The sequence below is a fragment of the Miscanthus floridulus genome, chromosome 6 (assembly GCF_019320115.1).
Source record: "Miscanthus floridulus cultivar M001 chromosome 6, ASM1932011v1, whole genome shotgun sequence".
In the NCBI taxonomy this organism is placed as follows: domain Eukaryota; kingdom Viridiplantae; phylum Streptophyta; class Magnoliopsida; order Poales; family Poaceae; genus Miscanthus; species Miscanthus floridulus.
In genome coordinates, this window is record NC_089585.1 from 12756883 (window position 1) to 12777290 (window position 20408).

The window sequence follows — 20408 nt, forward strand, 5'->3', positions numbered from 1 at the left end:
TGGGGGGTACGACCTCGGATACCCACGGCAGGTTACATGGGCTGTGCCTCCAAGGGCAGCCCAGCCTGCAAGAAGGGGACTTGCGGGGCACGATTCTGCTCGGTGACCCCCGCAAGGCACGGAGAGGATATCCTGAAGATGTTACGAGATCTGATAGGATATGTATGATCCCATGTTTCTTGTAATATGTTATTACTTTCTAGTTATCTCTCAGATCTAACCGACTTGTAACATTGCCCCCCAGATTATAAAAGGCGGACAGGGAACCCCTACGAATTCACGGCAAATCATACGATAGCTAATGCAAACCAACAGACCATAGGAGTAAGGTATTACGTCGTACCAACGGCCTGAACCTATATAACTCATGTGTCTCTGTTGCCTTCTTGTTCTTGATTACACGCTCCTTTACCGATCAATCTACCATCGCGGGGTGCCCCTCGGTGGACTGCCGATGATATTCTGTCGATAGTTGGCGCGCCAGGTAGGGGTGTGCGTGCTATTTCCTTATCAAACAAGATGGTTTTTTTCCGCAGGCTCTTCGTCCCTCCCATAGCCTGGCCAGATCTTCACGGTCGGATCCATCACGTGGGTCATCAGCGCCGACAGAGTTGGAGAGCTTCTCGAGCCGGTGCAGATCTGCTCTGCACCGACCACCCTCGCATCTGCAAGTGCAGATCCAATCTCGAAACCACTTCCGAGGTCGACTCCATCAGCCACCCACCGCTTGCTTCCTTGCTACCAGAGGAGGCATGTCAACAACGACGATCTGATCGAATCTATCGATTGGGTTGGCCTGAAACTCGCCGATTGCCTCTCCATTGCTGAGTCGGCTCTGGACACCCTTGTTCAGCACCGAGCACCCTCCGATCCTGATCTATCAACGTTCAATGCTCGGCAGACTCCAGGGCCCGTCGCCCTACCTTTCGGGCTCGCCAACACCGCAACTACATATCAGGACGCCCTGAGGGGCAAATTTGCTGACCAGCTCACCGACCAATTTCCACCAACCGTCAACATGCTGCATGTCGGTCGGGGTCTCGGAGCATCTCTCCAAACTATCCTTGAGGAAAATCCGGACTCTGAATCTCAAGGATCCACCAAGCCCCTTGCTGAGACCTTCACCAAGCAACCTCCTCTCCTGCCTTTCTGGGGTGGCACGATTTTCAACGTCAGTATCAACAGCCCCCCTAGAACGGCGAAATAGACAAGGAACGCGCCGCCCGTGAAAACAGGAACACCAACCGCACGCAACGGCATGATAACGAACGTGTCATCGCGGTGGCCGAGGCTGCTCGTGATAACCAGTTCGATTCACAAGGAAGGCCCCTCCATCGCAACCTCAATGAAGAATTCCTCCGCGTTGATGGCCACGATGTTTTCAAGACTCCAAGCGCTAATTTGGCCATGGCCGCCAATGAACTTGCTCACCTCCCACAGACGCCCGAGCTCGCCAAGGTCGCCGCTATGCTTAAAGCGGCACACTGTCAAGTTAACGAGATCCGAGAAGTTCAGAGACCTTCATGCTCCACAAGCGTGATCCGCCGATCAGTTGATCCTAGATCCAATCATCGCCCCAGTCAAATCCGCTTTGCCGACCAGTCACCACCTCCCCAGGGGGGAGTTGGAGGCCACCGCGTCGAGCATCATCGCCAGCACGACCAAGAGGTCGAACAGGACGCCCAAGTGCACCTCAGCAACCTTCGGGACGCACGACGGCGTATCGACCAACAACATTTCAGGCACCATGAAGATGAAGTACGACGTCGCCAGGAGTACGAACAGGAATATGGCAACCCGGACTCAGCTTTAGAGCCGATCGTTGCCGGCAACACTGCCGATGTTGGTCCCGACAGCCCGGAAGGGCCCCCTGCGTTCACCAGGGCACTCCGAACGCTCCAGTGGCCCCGTGGTTTCAAAATCACCGGAGTCGAGCCCTATGAAGGAAGGATGAACCCAACTCAGTGGCTGCAGGCTTACGCCACCGCCGTCCGCGCCGTCGGAGGAGACACCAACATCATGGCAAACTATCTCCCTGTTATGCTCACACCAGCCGCCATGAGCTGGTTCACAAGCCTCGCCCCAGACTCCATCGGCTCTTGGGAAGATCTGAAGAGAGTCTTCACCGACAACTACATGGCCACTTGTAGGCGGCCGGGAACCAAGCACGATCTCAACCGCATCAACCAAAAGCCGTCCGAACTACTCCGTAGCTACATCAGACGCTTTTTCGAGATGAGGAATTCTATTCCCAACATCACGGAAGCCGAAGTCATCACCGCCTTCGTCCGAGGACTTCATCATCGAGAACTCCGTTCTAAGTTCAATAGAAAGCCACCTACCGGCATCGGCGAGATGATCACAACCGCCAACCAGTACGTCGACGCCGAGGAAGCGGAGGTGCGTTTTAATGAAGATACGGGCACTAATCGCCCGTCTCACCACCACGACGATCGAAACGACGACCGATAGCACTATGTTTGCCACCACGATGATCGCAACGACAACCGACAGTACAATGATCGCCGCTACGACGACTGTAGTTTCCACCGGGACAGCGGACGTGATCGGCCAGATGGATTCAAACCTAGTCAGAATCGTCGCTGCCAACCAGATCACTTTGTTGCCAACGTTAATGAGCCGCGCGCAAAGCGCAACTACGATGAGCAGTACAAGAAGATCCTCGATGGCCCGTGCCCTCTGCACAAAAACGCAAAACACAAGATGAAAGATTGCCTTGGTTTGGCTAAGGAGTTCTAGGAGAAAAAGTACAACGACGACAATGGTGGGAACGGAGGACGCCGACCACCAGGGGATAATAATAACGCCTTCTAGGACCACGACAAGGTGGTCGCCACCATCTTTAGGGGTTTCGCCTCCAATGAAAGCAGAAGGGAATGGAAGCTCACCGCCCGACGAGTGCTCACCGTAGTCTCAGAAGAAACTACCGCCAACCCCAGCTATCGTCCATGGTCCGAAATCTCCATCACCTTCAGTAGAGCCGACTAGTGGGCGGACATACCCTACACAGGGCGTTTTCCCCTCGTCCTTGACACGACGGTCTAGAAGGTGCTATTTAGAAAAGTCCTCGTCGACGGTGGGAGCGCTTTGAATCTACTCTTCACCGGGGCTTTAAGGGAGCTCGGACTCAGGACAACAGACCTCACGCCCTCAGACTCCTCCTTCTGGGGCATGGTACCTGGCAGGGCATCTAGACCACTTGGGGAAATTACCCTACCAGTACAGTTCTGCATGGCAACCAACTATAGAGTGGAGCATATCAACTTTTATGTCGCCGACTTCGACACCGCCTACCATGCCATACTAGGGCGTCCGGCTCTAACCAAGTTCATGGCCGTTCCGCACTATGCATATCTAGTGTTGAAGATGCCTTCGCCTGTAGGAGTCCTGTCTCTACGGGCCAACCTCTCCGTCGCCTATGCCTGTGAGACGGAAAGTCTCGCCCTCGCCGAAGCCACCAACCTCTCCATCCAGATGGCCAGCGTGGTCGCCGAAGCCAAGACCGCATCTGCTGATGACATGGAGATCCCAGAGCCTCCCCGGGCCTCCGCCAAGTCCAAGGAAGTCAAGGAGATCGGCCTCGGCCTCGACGACCCTTCAAAGACGGTGAAAATCGGGGCTCACCTTGACCCCAAATAGGAAAGCGCGCTCATCTCCTTCCTATGTGCCAACGCCGATGTGTTTGCTTGGAAACCTGCAGACATGCCGGGGGTACCACGGGAGAAGATCGAGCACTCCTTGAATGTCTCGCCGACCACTAAGCTGATCAAGCAGAAACTTTGCCGATTCGCGCTGGACAAAAAGAGGCTATTAGGGTAGAAATAAAATGGCTTTTAGCTGCCAGATTTATAAAAGAAGTGTATCATCCAGATTGGTTAGCTAATCCTATTCTTGTTAAGAAAAAGAATAAAGAATGGAGAATGTGTGTTGATTATACTGATCTTAACAAACACTGCCCTAAAGACCCCTTCGTTTTGCCTCAGATAGACGAGGTTGTAGACTCCACCGCCGGTTACGAGTTGCTCTCCTTTCTCGACTGTTACTTAGGCTACCATCAGATCTCCCTCAAGGAGGAAGACCAAGTTAAAACATCATTCATCACGCCTTTCGGTGCATACTGCTACACCACTATGTCCTTCGGACTAAAGAACACCGGCGCTACCTACCAAAGGGCTATCCAGACGTGCCTCGACCAACAAATCGGCCGCAACGTCGAAGCCTACATCGACGATGTGGTCGTCAAGACTAGAACCGCCGACAATCTTATCACCGACCTTGAAGAAACTTTCTCCAACCTAAGCAAATACTGATGGAAGCTGAACCCTTCAAAGTGCATCTTCGGAGTTCCATCCGGTATCCTGCTCGGCTACATCATTAGCGCTCGGGGCATCGAACCAAACCCTGACAAAGTCTCCGCCATCACCAACATGAAACAGCCGACGTGTGTCGAGGATATACAGAAGCTTACAGGCTGCATGGCTGCGTTAAGCCGATTTATCTCGCACCTCGGTGAAAAAGGGCTACCTTTCTTCAAGCTCCTCAAGGCCTCTGAGCTTTTTTCTTGGTCAGAGGAGGCAGACATAGCTTTCGAGCAGCTCAAATTGTTTTTAACAAAACCTCCAATCATGACAGCGCCACGACCAGATGAAACTCTGCTGGTTTACATCGCCGCCACTTCTCGAGTTGTCAGTACAGCTATTGTCGTCGAACGCGAGGAAACTGGACACGCCTACAAGGTACAGCGTCCGGTCTATTTCATCAGTGAGGTACTTAATGAGCCTAAAGCTCGTTATCCTCAGGTGCAAAAGCTGTTATATGCAATTTTAATCACCTCACGCAAGCTCCGACATTACTTCGAATACTACAAGATCGCCGTGGTCACTGAATTCCCTCTAGGAGACATTCTCCAAAATAAAGAGGCTAATGGTCGTATCATCAAGTGGGCTATTGAGGTCGGCACCTACTCCATTGACTTCAGAAGCAGGCCGACCGTAAAGTCGCAGGCGCTCGCCGATTTCATCGCTGAGTGGACCAAAATCCAAGAACCCATCGCCGCCACTTGCCCCGAGCACTGGGTGATGTACTTCGACGGTGCCCTTAATATCAATGGGGCCAGTGCGGGCATTCTGTTCATTACACCGACAAGGGATAAACTCAGATACGTTCTTCGCATACATTTCGCGGTCTCTAACAACGCTGCGGAATACGAAGCATGTCTCCACGGCCTCCGAATAGCCGTCGAGCTCGGTGTAAAACGCCTCATGGTATACGGGGATTCCATGCTGGTCATCAATCAACTTAATAAAGTTGGTCCTGCTCCAGCGAGAAAATGGATGCTTACTACGCCGAAATTAGGAAGATTGAAGGGAAATTCTACGGCATCGAGTACCATCACGTGGTACGGGATCAAAATCAAATAGCCGACCAGCTATCGAAGATAGGATCTTCTCGCGCCATGGCTCCGCCGGGGGTCTTCGTTCAGGACCTCTTGACACCATCCATTAAGGAAGACAAGGAAGTTGTAGAAGTAACCCCTGCTGAGCAGTTGGTACTCATGATACCTTCGCAGGTCACCGATCAGAGGGAACAGTTCATCAAATACCTCTCCAACAGCGAAGTACCCGCCGACAAAATCAAAACCGAACGATTAATTCGCCGAAGTAAGCACTACGTGTTGGTGGACGGTAGCCTGATGAGAAAAAGTGCCAAGGAAGGGATACTGCAGAAGTGCATCATCCAAGACGACGGCGTGAAGCTACTATCTGAAATTCACTCTAGCTCCTGTGGCAATCATGCGGCTTCAAGGACACTGGTCGGCAAAGCTTTCCGGGTAGGTTTTTACTGGCCCATGGCTATTACCGATGCAGAAGATCTCGTTCGACGATGTGAGGGGTGTCAATTTTTTGCCAAATAAATACATGTGCCGGCACAAGAATTACAGACCATTCTAGCTTCCTGACCGTTCGCATGCTGGGGACTGGATATGATCGAGCCTTTCAAACCTGCGCCAGGAGGTTTCCGGTATGTGTATGTCGCCATTGATAAGTTCTCCAAGTGGATCGAGTACAAACCACTCATCGCAGCTACTGCTAAGAAAGCAGTTGGGCTCTTTGAAGACATCGTACACAGATTTGGTCTCCCGAACAGCATCATCACCGACCTCGGGACAACTTTTACCGGCCATCATTTTTGGGACTTCTGCGAGGACAGGTGCATCTCTATTAAATATGTTTCCGTTGCTCATCCTAGAGCTAACAGTCAGGTCAAGCGAGCTAACGGTATGATCCTCAACGCCCTCAAGAAAAGGCTCTATTAGAAAGAAGAAAAGCACCCGGGCAGATGGCTCAAAGAACTACCAGCTATGGTCTAGGGACTGCGCACTCAAGCTAGTCGCAGTACCGACGTATCTCCATATTTTATGGTCTACGGCTCAGAGGCCATACTTCCAGCAGATATTGCATTCCGAGCACCTAGAGTAGAAAACTATGATGAAGACCAAGCCACAGCTGTTCGGACAGAAGACATTGATCGGGCCGAGGAAGAATGTTTGATTACTTGTGTCTGCACAACCAAGTACCTCAAAGGTCTGCGGAGGTATTACAACCGTAACATCAAAGGTCGTTCGTTCACGATCGGCGACCTCGTCTTACGTCGGAAACAAAAAAACCGAAGGGCTTCACAAGCTATCTTCACCATGGGAGGGCCCTTACATCGTAAAAGGTGTTACTCGACCAGGGTCTTATCGCTCATGCGACTTAGATGGACTCGATGTTCCCAACTCCTGGCACATAGAGCACCTTATACGTTTCTACCCCTAAAATAACATAGGCATGTATTCTTTACTTTAATATTAATAAAGTTCGGGTCTCCATAATTTCTCTACATTTTTTCCTTCATCATAAGCTTCAACTACCGTTAGCGGGATATAAGCCACTCCGCGATGGCCTCTAATACGCTCGACTAGTACGGCAACTCCAATTCGCCGAGCACGATTTCTCCAATTCGCCGAGCACGATTTCTCCAATTCGCCGAGCACGATTACTCCAAATTGCCGAGCACGATTTCTCCAATTCACCAAGCACGATTACTCCAATTCACCGAGCATGATTTCTCCAATTCGCCGAGCACGATTACTCCAAATCGCCGAGCACGATTTCTCCAATTCGCCGAGCACGATTACTCCAAATCGCGGAGCATGATTTCTCCAATTCGCTGAGCACGATTACTCCAAATCGCCGAGCATGATTTCTCCAATTCGCCGAGCACGATTTCTCCAATTTGCCGAGCACGGTTTCTCCAAATCGCCGAGCACGATTTCTCCAAATCGCCGAACACGACCTCTCCAATTCGCCGAACACGACATCTCCAATTCGGCGAACACATTAACTCCCAATCACCGAACACAATTTTTCCAACAATTGCCTACTATGCTTCCTTCGGGTCGCGTAGGTTTCTCAACAAAAATAACGACGGTGTTGCACTTCCAATTTTCACAACATAGCCCGCCGATCGTCAAACAACACACCTTTTTTCCTTCTGTGTTCTATGGAAACAACCCAGTCCCAGACTACATCCTACACGTGCTTAGGGGCTCTGCCCTCTGCGTTACGGTTGGTCGGCTATGGTTCCTTGGCCATGCCTGTTCATCCTACATGTGTCAGCGCCTCTGCGCTCGATGTCATGGACTATGGGCTAGTGAAGGCCTAGATTTCAGATATGAACTAACTGCTCGGACGCCGCTTTAGCCATTTCTCTCGCCATGTTACTCAAGTTGGCTGCTGGGCAGAACGTTTTTTCGCAATAGTAATTCTAGAGGACACCAAGGCTCTAACATCCCATCAAACGTACCATGAGCTCGGTGCTCTGCGTGTTGAGCGGTAGGACATGGCCTTATGACAACGCCTATTTCTCCAACATACGCATGGGCTCCGCGTTATGCGTTACGGATCACGACCTAACTAAGGCATCTAGTTCAGTGAAAACTAAATGATTGAACACAACTTATATTGGGAAAAAGTGCATCAGGTTAATAGTACATAGATTTTTCATAGCCAGACAAATCAAGTATTACAGGCGGTAATATCCGAGTAGTTCTTTAAGCTTCGCCAACAGCTTCTGTCTTGCCAAACAGGTCTATATCGCCGACAAGCACTTTCGCCACATCCTCAATGTCATCCTCCAGCTGTTGGGTCTGCGCATCGCTTAGCCCATCAGCGAACCCACCACTTATCGACTGGATGTCGACAGACGGATAATGGGACCGAACCACCGCAAGGGCATGAGTAGCGGCGGTCAAAATGGCGTCACGATTGAAGTTTTTGAAGTTCTCCCACGCTGCCTTGCATCTCTGAACGATGGTGTCTGGCGCTTGCTGCCTACCATCAGGACGGGGCACCGGTTCAACGTCGACGCAGTCTAGCACTGGTTTTATTGCGACAGTTATAGTGTTGAAGTTGTCCTTCTGGACTTTGGCTTCTTGCATCAGCACATCGAACTGTGCCTTGGTTTTATGTCGATAATCTGCAAGAATTACAATGGTTCGTCACGGTAAAAAAGTATTACGGCGCCACTTCCGATCAGGGGAAACCTACCTTTCAATTCCTTGGTCAGTTTGTCGGCTCACTCCGACTCCTTCGTTTTCTCCTGTCGGATTTGTTCGACGGTCTGGCAAAGCTGGTCGAGTTCTGCATCTTGCTCTGTAAGCACAAAAGATAAGAAACGCAAAAATATACGGCCACTTACTACAAAGCACATTATGTGAAAAAGAATACCGGATTTCAGCTTGGATACATCCTCCAACTGCTGGCACTTTCGGTCGAGCTGTTCAGTTTTACTATCGAGTTCCCCATTTTCTTGCTCAACTACTCGGACATCTTCTTAAGTTCCTCGGATACAATTGCCAGCTCCTCGGATGTCTTCTTAGCTGCTCGGACTAAGCCGTTAGTCGCTCAGGACAGAACCCCATTTTGATGTTCAAGGTCCCTACGAATTCGACTCCGCAAGGTCCCGCTCGCGCTAGGCCCTCTGAATACTTTTCTCTGAAAGACTTAAAGCCTCCCAGAGTATCTTATTTTCCTCGGCGAGGGGTTCCATCCTCTTTATCAGTTGGTGCCGTTGGTCGGCTGTCCGAGCTATCCCCTACGGATTAACAATGCAAGAGATAAACTTTGATCTTCCGACAACATATATCAGTGTTATTGGCGTGGCACTCACCTCGATTTGAGTCATTACTCTGGCGACGGCGGACTTCAACCTCTTTATCTCTCTGGTGGTGTTTTCTTCCTCGAAGACTACCACCTCTTCCCCGCGTTTCCGGAGAATCCGGATGGACTGGGGCTCAGGCGCGGCACACTCGATCTCCATGACCTCGTCCTCCACCGTCGCTTGAGTCACCTTTAGGGGGCTCCGTGGTCAGACCACCGCTCTGACCACTCCTGGCACCCCTATGGGTGACGACGTTCGCTCCTCAGCAGTTGACGGAGTCACATCCGTAACCTCTAGCGCATCAACAATAGCCACATTTTCCGCTTCTAAGGTAACGACTTTTTCGGTCGTAGCCACGGTTGCGGTCGCCGACGCGCCGGTCGTGTGCGCCAACGATTCACCATCACCGGGTCTGCTGGGAGCGGCGTCTGGCCCGTCCACTGTTTGTCCAGCACTAGGGGACTCCCGGACAGGCACAGTCGTCGTTTTTTCTTCTGAGGCCATGGGCCTCGGCGTCGCACTACGTAATATCGGCTTCTTAGAAACAAGATGAAATCAAAGAACAATATAATTACTCCAAGGCAAATATACTCACGGTTTGGTCTTCCGATTGATTTTTTTGAATCGGCGATGCCTGCCTGACCCCCCAGGCGCGGCTGCTTGGTCGGCCTTGTGGGAGGACTCCTGCGCCTCCGCAGCGGGCTACCGCTCTTCTTGGTGCTCGGAGGCCCCACCTTCCGTGCGTTGTTCGGGGGCTTCGGTACTTTGCATCGCCGGGGCATTCGCCGTTGCCCGACCATAACTTTCCCCTACTCGATGCTTGGGAGCGACATTATCCGCCGGTACCTCCATCGTGCTCGGCAGAAGTGCTGACTGGTCCTCGTCATCGTCCGACCACTCCGGCACAGCAGTTCGTCGTGGCCGAACTGCTCGGTCCTCTCCAAGAGAGATGCCTCCTGGTTTGTGTGCATGAGAGCTGGTGGTTTTTCTCCTTTTTTGGGCCGGCTCGTCTACTGCCAGTCTCTTCCCACGGACCTTCTCTGACACTGGGGATGGACTATCCGACGAGGAGCTTGGCTCACCTTCTTCATGCTGCAGTGGCCGCCGAGGATCTACTCCTTTTGGCCAATTAACTCTTGGCACGTCTGAAAAGTATATTGCCCTATCCTATGAATGAATCTTTTTATAAGTGAGTCAGTCCTATGCTTAGCAATTAATGCCTGATAGACGCGAAGCGAAATGGTTACCTGAGGAGGTGGGTTGGTGCAGTTGAAAGCCTTCATTCCTTTTGGCTGGCTGAATGAGACATTCGAAGTAAATAGATCCATGGCACGGTCTATCACTTCCTTCTTCGTCAAACGGTCTATGTTTTCACGGGTACCGTCGTTGTCACCTTTAAAGTCAAATGCCGGGTGGGCCCTCTCTTTGTAGGGTTGGATGTGCCGAACTATGAAACTAGCTGCAACCAGTTCACCCCTAAGCTCCAAGCCTTTACTCAATTCTAGAAGTTCAACTACTTGCTCCATGTCAGCGTTGTTGGGTCTCTCCGACCAGTTACTATGGTTAACAGGGATGTGGTGGACGTCGCATCAAATCAATGGGTGACTTTGTTTGATATAGAACCATCTAGATTTCCAACCTTTCAAGGAGGTATTCAGTGGAACGTTGATATATTCGCTGGCCATCCCATCCCTGAGCTACAGGTACATGCCACCGACCACCTTGGAACTGCTACCCCCCTTTTTCTTCAGACAGAACAAGTGCCTGAAGAGGTTGAAGTGCGGCAGAACACCGAGAAATGCCTCGCAGAAATGGATAAAGATAGAAACATGTAGAATGGTGTTGGGGTGTAGATTACAGAGGCTAATCGACCAAAACTCCATAAGATCCCTCAAAAAAGGGTGGACAGGAAACCCTAATCCTCGCCAAAAATAATCCTCAAATACTACAGCCTCATTAGTATGTGGTGTCGGGAAGGGCTCACCACTAGCTAGCCGCCATCCAGTAGTAAGACGGTCGGGGAGAACACCCGCCGCCACCATCTTATCGAGATCTACCGCCGACGTCTTCGACGGCACCCACTCCTCGTCGCGGCTGGCTCTGGTGGCCACTTTCTTTGGCTTTGCGGCTCCTTTTTTTGGCGCCATCTCCTATGCTTTGGTCCTCGGGTTGGAGGCGAATGCTCGCGAGTGGTGCAGAAGGTGAAGCACAGGGATTGCGAAGGCAGGAAGCAGGGTGGCTTGACAGAGGTAGGAGGCGATGTGTGTGGCGACGCGGTTATAAAGCACCTCCCCCACTCTGCCTTGACTCTGAGGGTTTTTGGGAAACTGTTCCCACGATCCACGCTACATCGATTCCTCCAAAATGGTTTAATGGGCCGCAACTTGGGCTATCACGTCATAGTAGCCCACGTCGCTCATTTATCGCCGCCACATTCTCTGAATTCTCTGCATTTTAATGAGGCTTAGTAACTGATATTGTACGACCATTACTCCGAATTTCTCACCGCGATTTGATTTATCTGATATCTACGCCAGAAACACGGGGACTGGCTACCTGCTCGGACGGTTCACTAATTTCTAAGCCTGGCACCACGTGACTACGTCACCTACTGTTAGGCTTGGGGACTAAGTGGGCACACTTCACCTTGCGGTGAATGGGCTTGTTTTTTTGTCTCGGGGCTACGCTCGAGGGCTGGCTACCTGCTCGGACGGTTCACTAATTTCTGAGCCCGGCACCACGTGACTATGTCACCTACTGTCAGGCTCGGGGACTAAGTGGGCACACTTCACCTTGCGGTGAATGTGCTTGTTTTTTTGAAAGACTCCGAGCATCCAAAGGATAAACTAGGTATCTTTACCATTGTTTTTGGATTCTAAGTGGGCACACTTCACTTAACCATGCAGGAAATTTTAATTTTGGATTTGAGCTCCTTACACCCTTATGACAAGCCGTGTTCAGAACATACATCAGCGATGTTGTATGCTGCTCGGCAGTTTCTCACAACTGCTCGACAACTCCTTATGGTGGTCGGATCATGATTTGGATAGCTCGGTTTTGGTTCGCACATGCTCAGTAAGTCTAAAGACGGCGTTGCACAATGGGTACAAGGCGCTCGGGGACTAGCTGTGGGGGGTACGACCCCGGATAACCATGGTAGGTTACATGGGCTATGCCTCCAGGGGCGGCCCAGCCTGCAAGAAGGGGACTTGCGAGGCATGATTCTGCTCGGCGACCCCTGCAAGGCACGGAGAGGATATCCTGAAGATGTTACGAGATCTGATAGGATATGTATGATCCCATGTTTCTTGTAATATGCTATTACTTTCCGGTTATCTCTCAGATCTAACCGACTTGTAACCTTACCCCCCAGATTATATAAGGCGAGCAGGGAACCCCTACGAATTCACAGCAAATCATACGATAGCTAATGCAAACCAACAGACCATAGGAGTAAGGTATTACGTCGTACCGATGGCCTAAACCTATATAACTCGTGTGTCTCTGTTGCCTTCTTGTTCTTGATTACACACTCCTTTACCGATCAATCTACCATCGCGGGGTGCCCCTCGGTGGACTACCGACGATATTCTATCGATAGGGTGGAACGCTAGGTGGTTCTACATGAAGCAGAGTCATCCTGCCATCCGCTGCGACGTCGACCACATTCTAGAGAACAAAAAGAGCTGGTCGAAGAAGCCAAGCAGTAGTGATATGGATCAGGTTAGGGAGCTGCTCGGCCTGATAAAGGGCGTGAAGATGAATGGCACTCTAGTAGCGGCGAGCTTCATAGTGCGTCGCATCTAGCCCTGCAAGGAGAGGGCCCACACGGGCTTTGACTTCAAGGGGGACACTAATGGCACCCAGGAGAGGACGGAGAGGCTGACAAGGGATGATGTGATGCGTCGAGCAGCTGAACTATTCACTCCAAATGCGTCATTCAGCATGAAAGGGTAGACGAGGGCCTTCAACTACACGAACCCGCCTCCTTAGGTTAAAGTCTCAACTGTTTGTTCCTGATTCTTTTTATTCTGTACCATTGCTGAGCAGTGAACTGATTCACTTGTGGAAAGATCTATTCACAGGAATGTGTGGCGTACTTCTCGAGCATGTCGAGGAGCGATTGGCCGAAGGCAGTGGATGCTTGACCAACAACTCAGCCTAAGGAAGGTGTCGTCAGCGCCTCGTTGGAGTCTGGAGGCGCAGACGCTGGTCGGACGGAGAGCCCTCCCTGGTGTTAGAGAAAGTCTAGGGGAAAAGGGCGATGATAGATGAGTCGACCCGCAAGAAGAGGAAGACAATGGGTGTAACTCTCCGTAAGCCGGGTGGCATCTCGCTTGGCGGCGATCAGACCACTCGGACATCGAGTGCAGCGATGTTCGAGTGGTCGGACGACGATGGGGCTTCGGTAGTTCCTCCTTTGAGCACTGAGGTGCCGTCGCACAACACATGCGTGGAGGTGCAGTCAAAAGGAGGGGAGGGAGTCCCCGAGCAATAGGCAAAGGAAGTCCCCGAGTAGTAAGCAAAGGAAGTCCCCGAGCGATAGGTGGAGGAGAGCCCAACGGTGAGGCTCATGAGACCTCCATCCTAGGGCACACGGGTTGATCCTAGAGCCGTGCCTAGGGGCTCAGGAAGGTAGCACCGGTTCAGAACCAGTGTACCAGGAGGCCGATGTGTAAGTATCCTTGCCTTGAATTTATTTTGCTATTGGATCCTTATAGTGCAGCGATTGATGAGCTAATCTGATGTAGAGCGAGGCGTACGGAGGATCTAAATCCATTCATCCAAATTGGCGAATAGCCGGGGGCTGGTCCCTAGTGCGGATGGAATGCCGACAAACCTCGTCTTGGAGTCCTCGGTCCCTCGGTGGCTTGCGGAGGAGTCGACCACCACCAGCTGATGGACTTGGTGGCAGAGAACAGTTGGCGACGATGATGGATGAGTTGGCGGCGGCGCCAGGGGTAACAGTGGAAGCCACCGCGGTCTTTGGAGGCAGGATGCTGGAGTTGCCGACGCCACACCTAGAATCTAGGACGGAGAAGCCGGTGGTGCTAGAGGAGTAGGCGGCACTCCCTGAGGCATTGGATGGCATGGTTGGCACGCTGTGCGGCAACCAAGCCCCAAGGTGGTGCCACTGGCTGTGGAGGAGGATGAAGTGGAAGAGATTGAGCATGTGGAATCACAACCTCAAACCATCTGGATCCTCCACAAGCGGGGGGGGGGGGTAAAGTGGTGGTTATGGAGAGGAGGACACCACCTGGGAGGTGAGGAGGCTGGAGTCCACCCTTTCCATAGCCATGAAGTAGATCAAGGTTAGTATTGCATCGGCAATGTCTGTCTAGTGTCATCAGGAGATTGGAGTTCTTCATAATCTTGTTGCTTTTGCAATGCATAGCACGAACTACCGAACAACTGGCGACAAGTGATCAAGAGGATGGAGCCCCTCGCTGAGGAGAACACAAAGCTAAAGGAGGCGGTGAAGCTTATGGAGAAAAACATCTAGAGGGCCCAGCGCGAGCGAGATCTCACCGAATCTAATGCGCGAGATTTGGAATACCAAAAGGAGGCCTTATCCAAGCAGCTGGTGATCGTGTCCAAGTAGTTGCATGGTAGCTCTGAGTAGCTAAGAAGCCTCTCAGAGCAGAAAAAGGTACTGTGGATCGGTGAACTTTTTTGTATTGCCGAACTAGCTTCAATGTTGCTGACAATCGTCACTTTTGTAGAGCAAGATGTGAATCTTGACCAATTGCGTTAGATCATCGGTCAGCTCTAGAAGGAGAAGGAGAAGGTGTCTGGGCGAGCAGAAAAACTAGCCAAGGAGCTAAAAGGTGAGTACTTCATGGTCGGAGTTATTGCTGAAGTGACTTCTTCGTTCGATGGATCCTTTTGTTGCCTATAGAATACCTGTCGAAGGACCAAGGTCTAGTTTCGACATACTAGAGCTAGAGGCACAAACCCAGAGGCGAAATTTCAATGTCATGGTGGTCGAAGTTAGGCATGTGCTTGACTACATCAACATGGAGGCAGCTCCTCAGCTCGATGATAGGCCGCCTCGTTCGGACACCATCATCGATAGGTGCAAGGTGGCATGGGAGAACTTCAAAAGCTTCAACCGTGATGCCACTATCTCCACCATGCCCCATGCCCTAGTGGTAGTCTGGTCTCATTACCCTACCATCGATCTATGAGCGATAGGGGCCGGATTCACCTAGAGGGACTGGTGTGATGAAGCTACAGGAGTTGGAAGATGAGGTGGAGGACGCGGCAAAGAGGCTGGCCGGAGATGTTGACCTTTTCGATGAGGTGGATGGAGAGGGCCAAACATAATGACCTGCTCGGAGAGTAATCTATAATAGCTGGAGAGGATAGTTAAAACGTGCAAAGGCACAGACAAACATTCATGTATGTGTACAAATGTTATAAAGTGACATGTGCATGTTTATGCAGTTTGCTAGTATTTTGGTGAAAAATTATTGTAGTGTTAACCCTAACGCGATTATACATGGTATAAGTAGCGTCAGAGCAATTAGTTCATTACTGAGCTCTTGGCCGTGGCTAGCCCATATTCCATAACATCGAGCATAGGAGCCCGTGCACATGTAGGAGGAACAGACGTGACTTAGGAACCACAGCCAACCACCCATAATGTAGAGCGTGGAGCCCATAACATGTGTAGGGAGAGATCAGGGACTAGGGTTTTCTCCAAAGAACACAAAGTGGAACGTGTGCTGCTTGGTGGTTGGTGAAATATCTTGGAGATATATAGAAACATGGCAGTAGCAGTTTATGGAGATCACGTATTGGAGTTTGTTAAGGAGTAGCTTAGAGCTGGCGATCATAAATAGAGATTAAAACTTCATCCATTGTGGAGTGGAGAATACATATCTAGAGCATTTCAAGGATAGAAACGTATAAGGTGCTCGATGTGCCATGAATTGGGGATATCGATTCCGTCCAAGTCACATAGTCGGTAAGACCCTGGTCGGGTAATCTCTTTGACCACATAAGTCCCTTCCTAGGGGGAGGAGAGCTTGTGCATCCCTTCGGTTTTCTTTTTTCTACTGGAGAACGAGGCCGACAATAGCAAATGAACGACCTTTGATGTTGCTGATTGTAGTATCTTCGCAAGCCTTCTAGGTATTTGGCTAGTGCGGATGCAAGTGATCAGGCATTCTTTTTCGACCCTGTCGACATCCTCTGTCCGAACAGCTATGGCTTACTCTTCATTATAATGTTCCACCTCTAGGTGCTCAGGAAGGCAATGTTCGCTAGAAGTATGGCTTATGAGCCATAGACCAAGAAATATGGAGACATATCAGTGCTGTGACTAGCTTGAGTGCGTAGCCCCCTAGACCACAGCTAGGGAGCTCTTTGAGCCATCTGCCCAGATGCTTTTCCTCTTTCTAATATAGCCTCTTTTTGAGAGCATCAAGGATCATGCCGTTCACCCATTCAACCTAGCCATTGGCTCTAGGATAGGCAACAGAGACAGTATTTGATGGAGATGCATCAGGTTTTCATAGAAGTCCAAAAAATGATGACCAGTGAATGTAGTTTCGAGGTCGGTGATAATGCTGTTTTCAGGAGACCAAATCTATGGATGATATCTTCAAAGAGCTCGACTGCCTTCTTTGCAGTAACCGAAACAAGCGATTTGTATTCGATCCACTTGGAGAACTTGTCAATGGCGACGTACACATACTAGAAACCACCTGGCGCTGGCTTAAAAGGCCTGATTATGTCCAGCCCCCAGCATGCGAAAGGCCAAGAAGCTAGGATGGTCTGCAACTCCTGTGTCGACATATGTATTTGCTTGGCAAAAAATTGACATCCTTCACAACGTCGGACGAGGTCTTCTGCGTCGATGATGGCCGTGGGCCAATAAAATCCAGCTCGGAAAGCTTTGCTGACTAGGTCTCTCGAGGCCGCATGGTTGCCACAGGAACTAGAGTGAATCTCAAGAAGTAGTATCACTCCCTCTTCTTGGGCGATGCATTTCTGTAGTATCCATTCCTTGGCACTTTTCCTCATCAAGTTCCCATGTACCAGCACTGTAATGCTTGCTTCAACGGATTAGGCATTCAGTTTTAGTCTTGTCGATGGGTACATCAGCGCTGGTGAGGTACTTAATGAACTGTTCTCTCCAATCGGCGGCCAGGCAAAGGTACTGTAAGTACCAACTGCTCGGCGGGGGTGATTTCTTGAACTTCCTTCTCTTCCTTAATAGATGGCATAAAGAGGGCTTGAACAAAGACCCTAGGTGGAATCATGGCAGCGAGTATAGCCTATCTTAGATAGGTTGTCGGTGAGCTGATTTTGATCTCATACCACATGGTGGTACTCGATACCGTAGAACTTCCCTTCGAGTTTCCTGATTTTGGTGTAGTATACATCCATCTTTTCACTGAAACATGACCAATATTTGTTGAGTTGGTTGATGACCAGTGCAGAGTCTCCGTATACCATGAGGTGTTTGACGTCTGAGCTCGATAGCTATACAAAGTCCGTGGAGACATGCTTCATATTCGGCAGCAGTTGTTGGAGGCTAGAAAATAAATTCGAAGAACGTAATCGAAGCTTGTCTTTGGTCAACGTAATGAATAAAATACCTAGCACTAGCACCATTGATGTTGAGGGCGCCGTCAAAGTACATCACCTAGTGCTCAGGGCAAGTAGCAGGGGATAGACTCTTGGATCTCGGTCCACTTAGCGATGAAGTCAGCGAGCGCCTGTGGCTTGATGGTAGGCCTGCTTCTGAATTCGATAGAGTAAGTGCCGAGCTCGACAACCCACTTAATGTTGCAACCATTAGCCTCCTTGTTATGGAGGATGTCCCCTAGAGGGAACTTAGGTGACCACGACGATCTTGTAATACTTGAAGTAATGGTGGAGCTTGCGCGACGTGACTAGAATGGCATATAGCAATTTCTAAACTTGAGGATAACGAGTTTTGAACTCATTAAGGACCTCGCTAATGAAGTAGACTAGGACATTGCACCTTATAGGCGTGTTCAGCCTCCTTGCACTCGATGACAATAGTTGTGCTAACGACAAGAGAAGTGGCGGCGATGTAGATCAGTAGGGTTTTGTCTGGTCGAGGCGCCGTCATGATCGAAGGCTTTGTTAGAAACAACTTTAGCTGCTCAAAAGCTTATATCTACCTCCTTTGACCAGGAGAAGTGCTCGGAGGCCTTGAGAAGTTTGAAGAACGATAGTCCCTTTTTGCCGAGGCGTGGTATAAAGCGGCTTAGAGCAGCCATATAGCCTGTAAGCTTCTATAGTGTCCTTTACGCAGGTTGTCTGTTTCATGTTGGTGATGGTAGATACCTTGTCGGGGTTGGGTTCGATGCCACGGGTGCTAATGATGTAGCCTAGGAGTATGTCGGATGGAACTCCAAAGATGCACTTTGATGGGTTCAACTTCCATCTGTATCATTTTAGGTTGGCGAACATTTCTTCAAGGTCGGCGATGAGGTTGTTGGTGGTCTTGGACTTGACGACCACATCATTGATGTAAGCTTCGACGTTGCGGCCTATTTGTTGATTGAGGCACATCTAGATGGCCCTTTGGTAGGTCACCCTAGCGTTCTTGAGTCCGAAGGATATGGTGGTATAGCAATACGCACCAAAAGGCGTGATGAACAACGTTTTGATCTAGTCGTCCTCTTTCAGGAATATCTGGTGATAGTCGGAGTAACAGTCAAGGAAGGACAGCAGTTCACAGCCAGCAGTGGAGTCTACAACCTCATCTATCTGAGGTAGACCGAAGGGGTCTTTGGGGCAGTGTTTGTTGGGATCGGTGTAATCAACGCACATTCTCCATTCTTTATTCTTTTTTTGAACAAGAACAGGGTTTGCTAACCACTCAGGATGATACACTTCTTTAATAAATCTAATAGCTAGGAGCCATTTTATTTATACCCTAATAGCCTCCTTCTTGTCTAGCATGAATCATCAGAGTTTCTAGTTGATCGGTTTGGCGGTCGGTGAGACATTCAAGGAGTGCTCGATCTTCTCCTATGGTACCCCCTGCATGTCTACAGGTTTCCAAGCAAACACGTTGGTGTTGGCACGTAGGAAGGAGACGAGCATGCTTTCCTATTTGGGGTCGAGGTGAGCCCCAATCTTCACGGTCTTAGTGGGGTCATCGAGGCTGAGGCTGACCTCCTTTGTTTCCTTAGACTTGGCAAAGGCACGTGGAGCCTCCAGTGTTGGGATCTCTAGGTCATCGGTGGGCACCGTCTTGGCATCGGTGACCACGCTAGCCATCTAGATGGAGAGGTCGATGGCTTTAGCGAGGGTGAGATTCTCTGTCTCATAGGCGTAGGTGATGGAGAGGTTGGCCCATAGGGCTAGGACTCCTACAGGCAAAGGCATCTTTAGCACCAGATAGGCGTAGTGCTGTATGGCCATGAACTTTGCTAGAGCTAGCCGACCAAGTATGGCGTGGTAGATAGTGTTGCAGTCGGCAATGTAGAAGTTGATGTGCTCGACGCGGATAGTTGCTAGCCATGCCTAAGCTATGCTGGGAGGGTGATCTCTCCAAGTGGTTTGGATGCCTTGCTAGGTACCACACCCTAGAAGGAGTCAGAGGGTGCGAGGTCTCATATCCCAAGGCCTAGCTCCTTTAGGGCTCTGGCGAAGAGGAGGTTCAGGGCGCTTCCGTCGTTGATGAGTACTTTCCTAAAAAGTAGTTTCCTGACGGTGGCATTAAGAACGAGGGGTAAACACCCTGTGTAAGGGATGTCCGCCCACTGGTCGGCCCTACTAAAGGTGATAGGGACCTTAGACCAGGGGCGATAGCTAGGGTTGGCGATGGCGTCTTCCACATTGACAGCGAGCACCCGACGGGGGGGGGGGGGTGAGCTTCCGATCTCTTCTACTCTCGGCAGCAGCGAGGCCCCCAAAGATGGTGGCAACCACTTTGTCATGATCCTGGAAGGCATTGTTATTGTCCCTAGGTGGTCGGTGGCCTCTAGCTCCGTCGTTGTTGTCGTCGTCTAGTTTTTTAGCCTAGAACTCCTTAGCCAAACTAAGGCAGTCCTTCATCTTGTGCTTGCTCTTCTTATGGAGAGGGCATGGGCCTTAGAGGATTTTCTTGTACAGCTCATCATAGTTGCACTTGGCACGAGGTTCATCAACGGCGGCTATGATGTGGTCTGGTTGGCGGCAGTGATATTGAC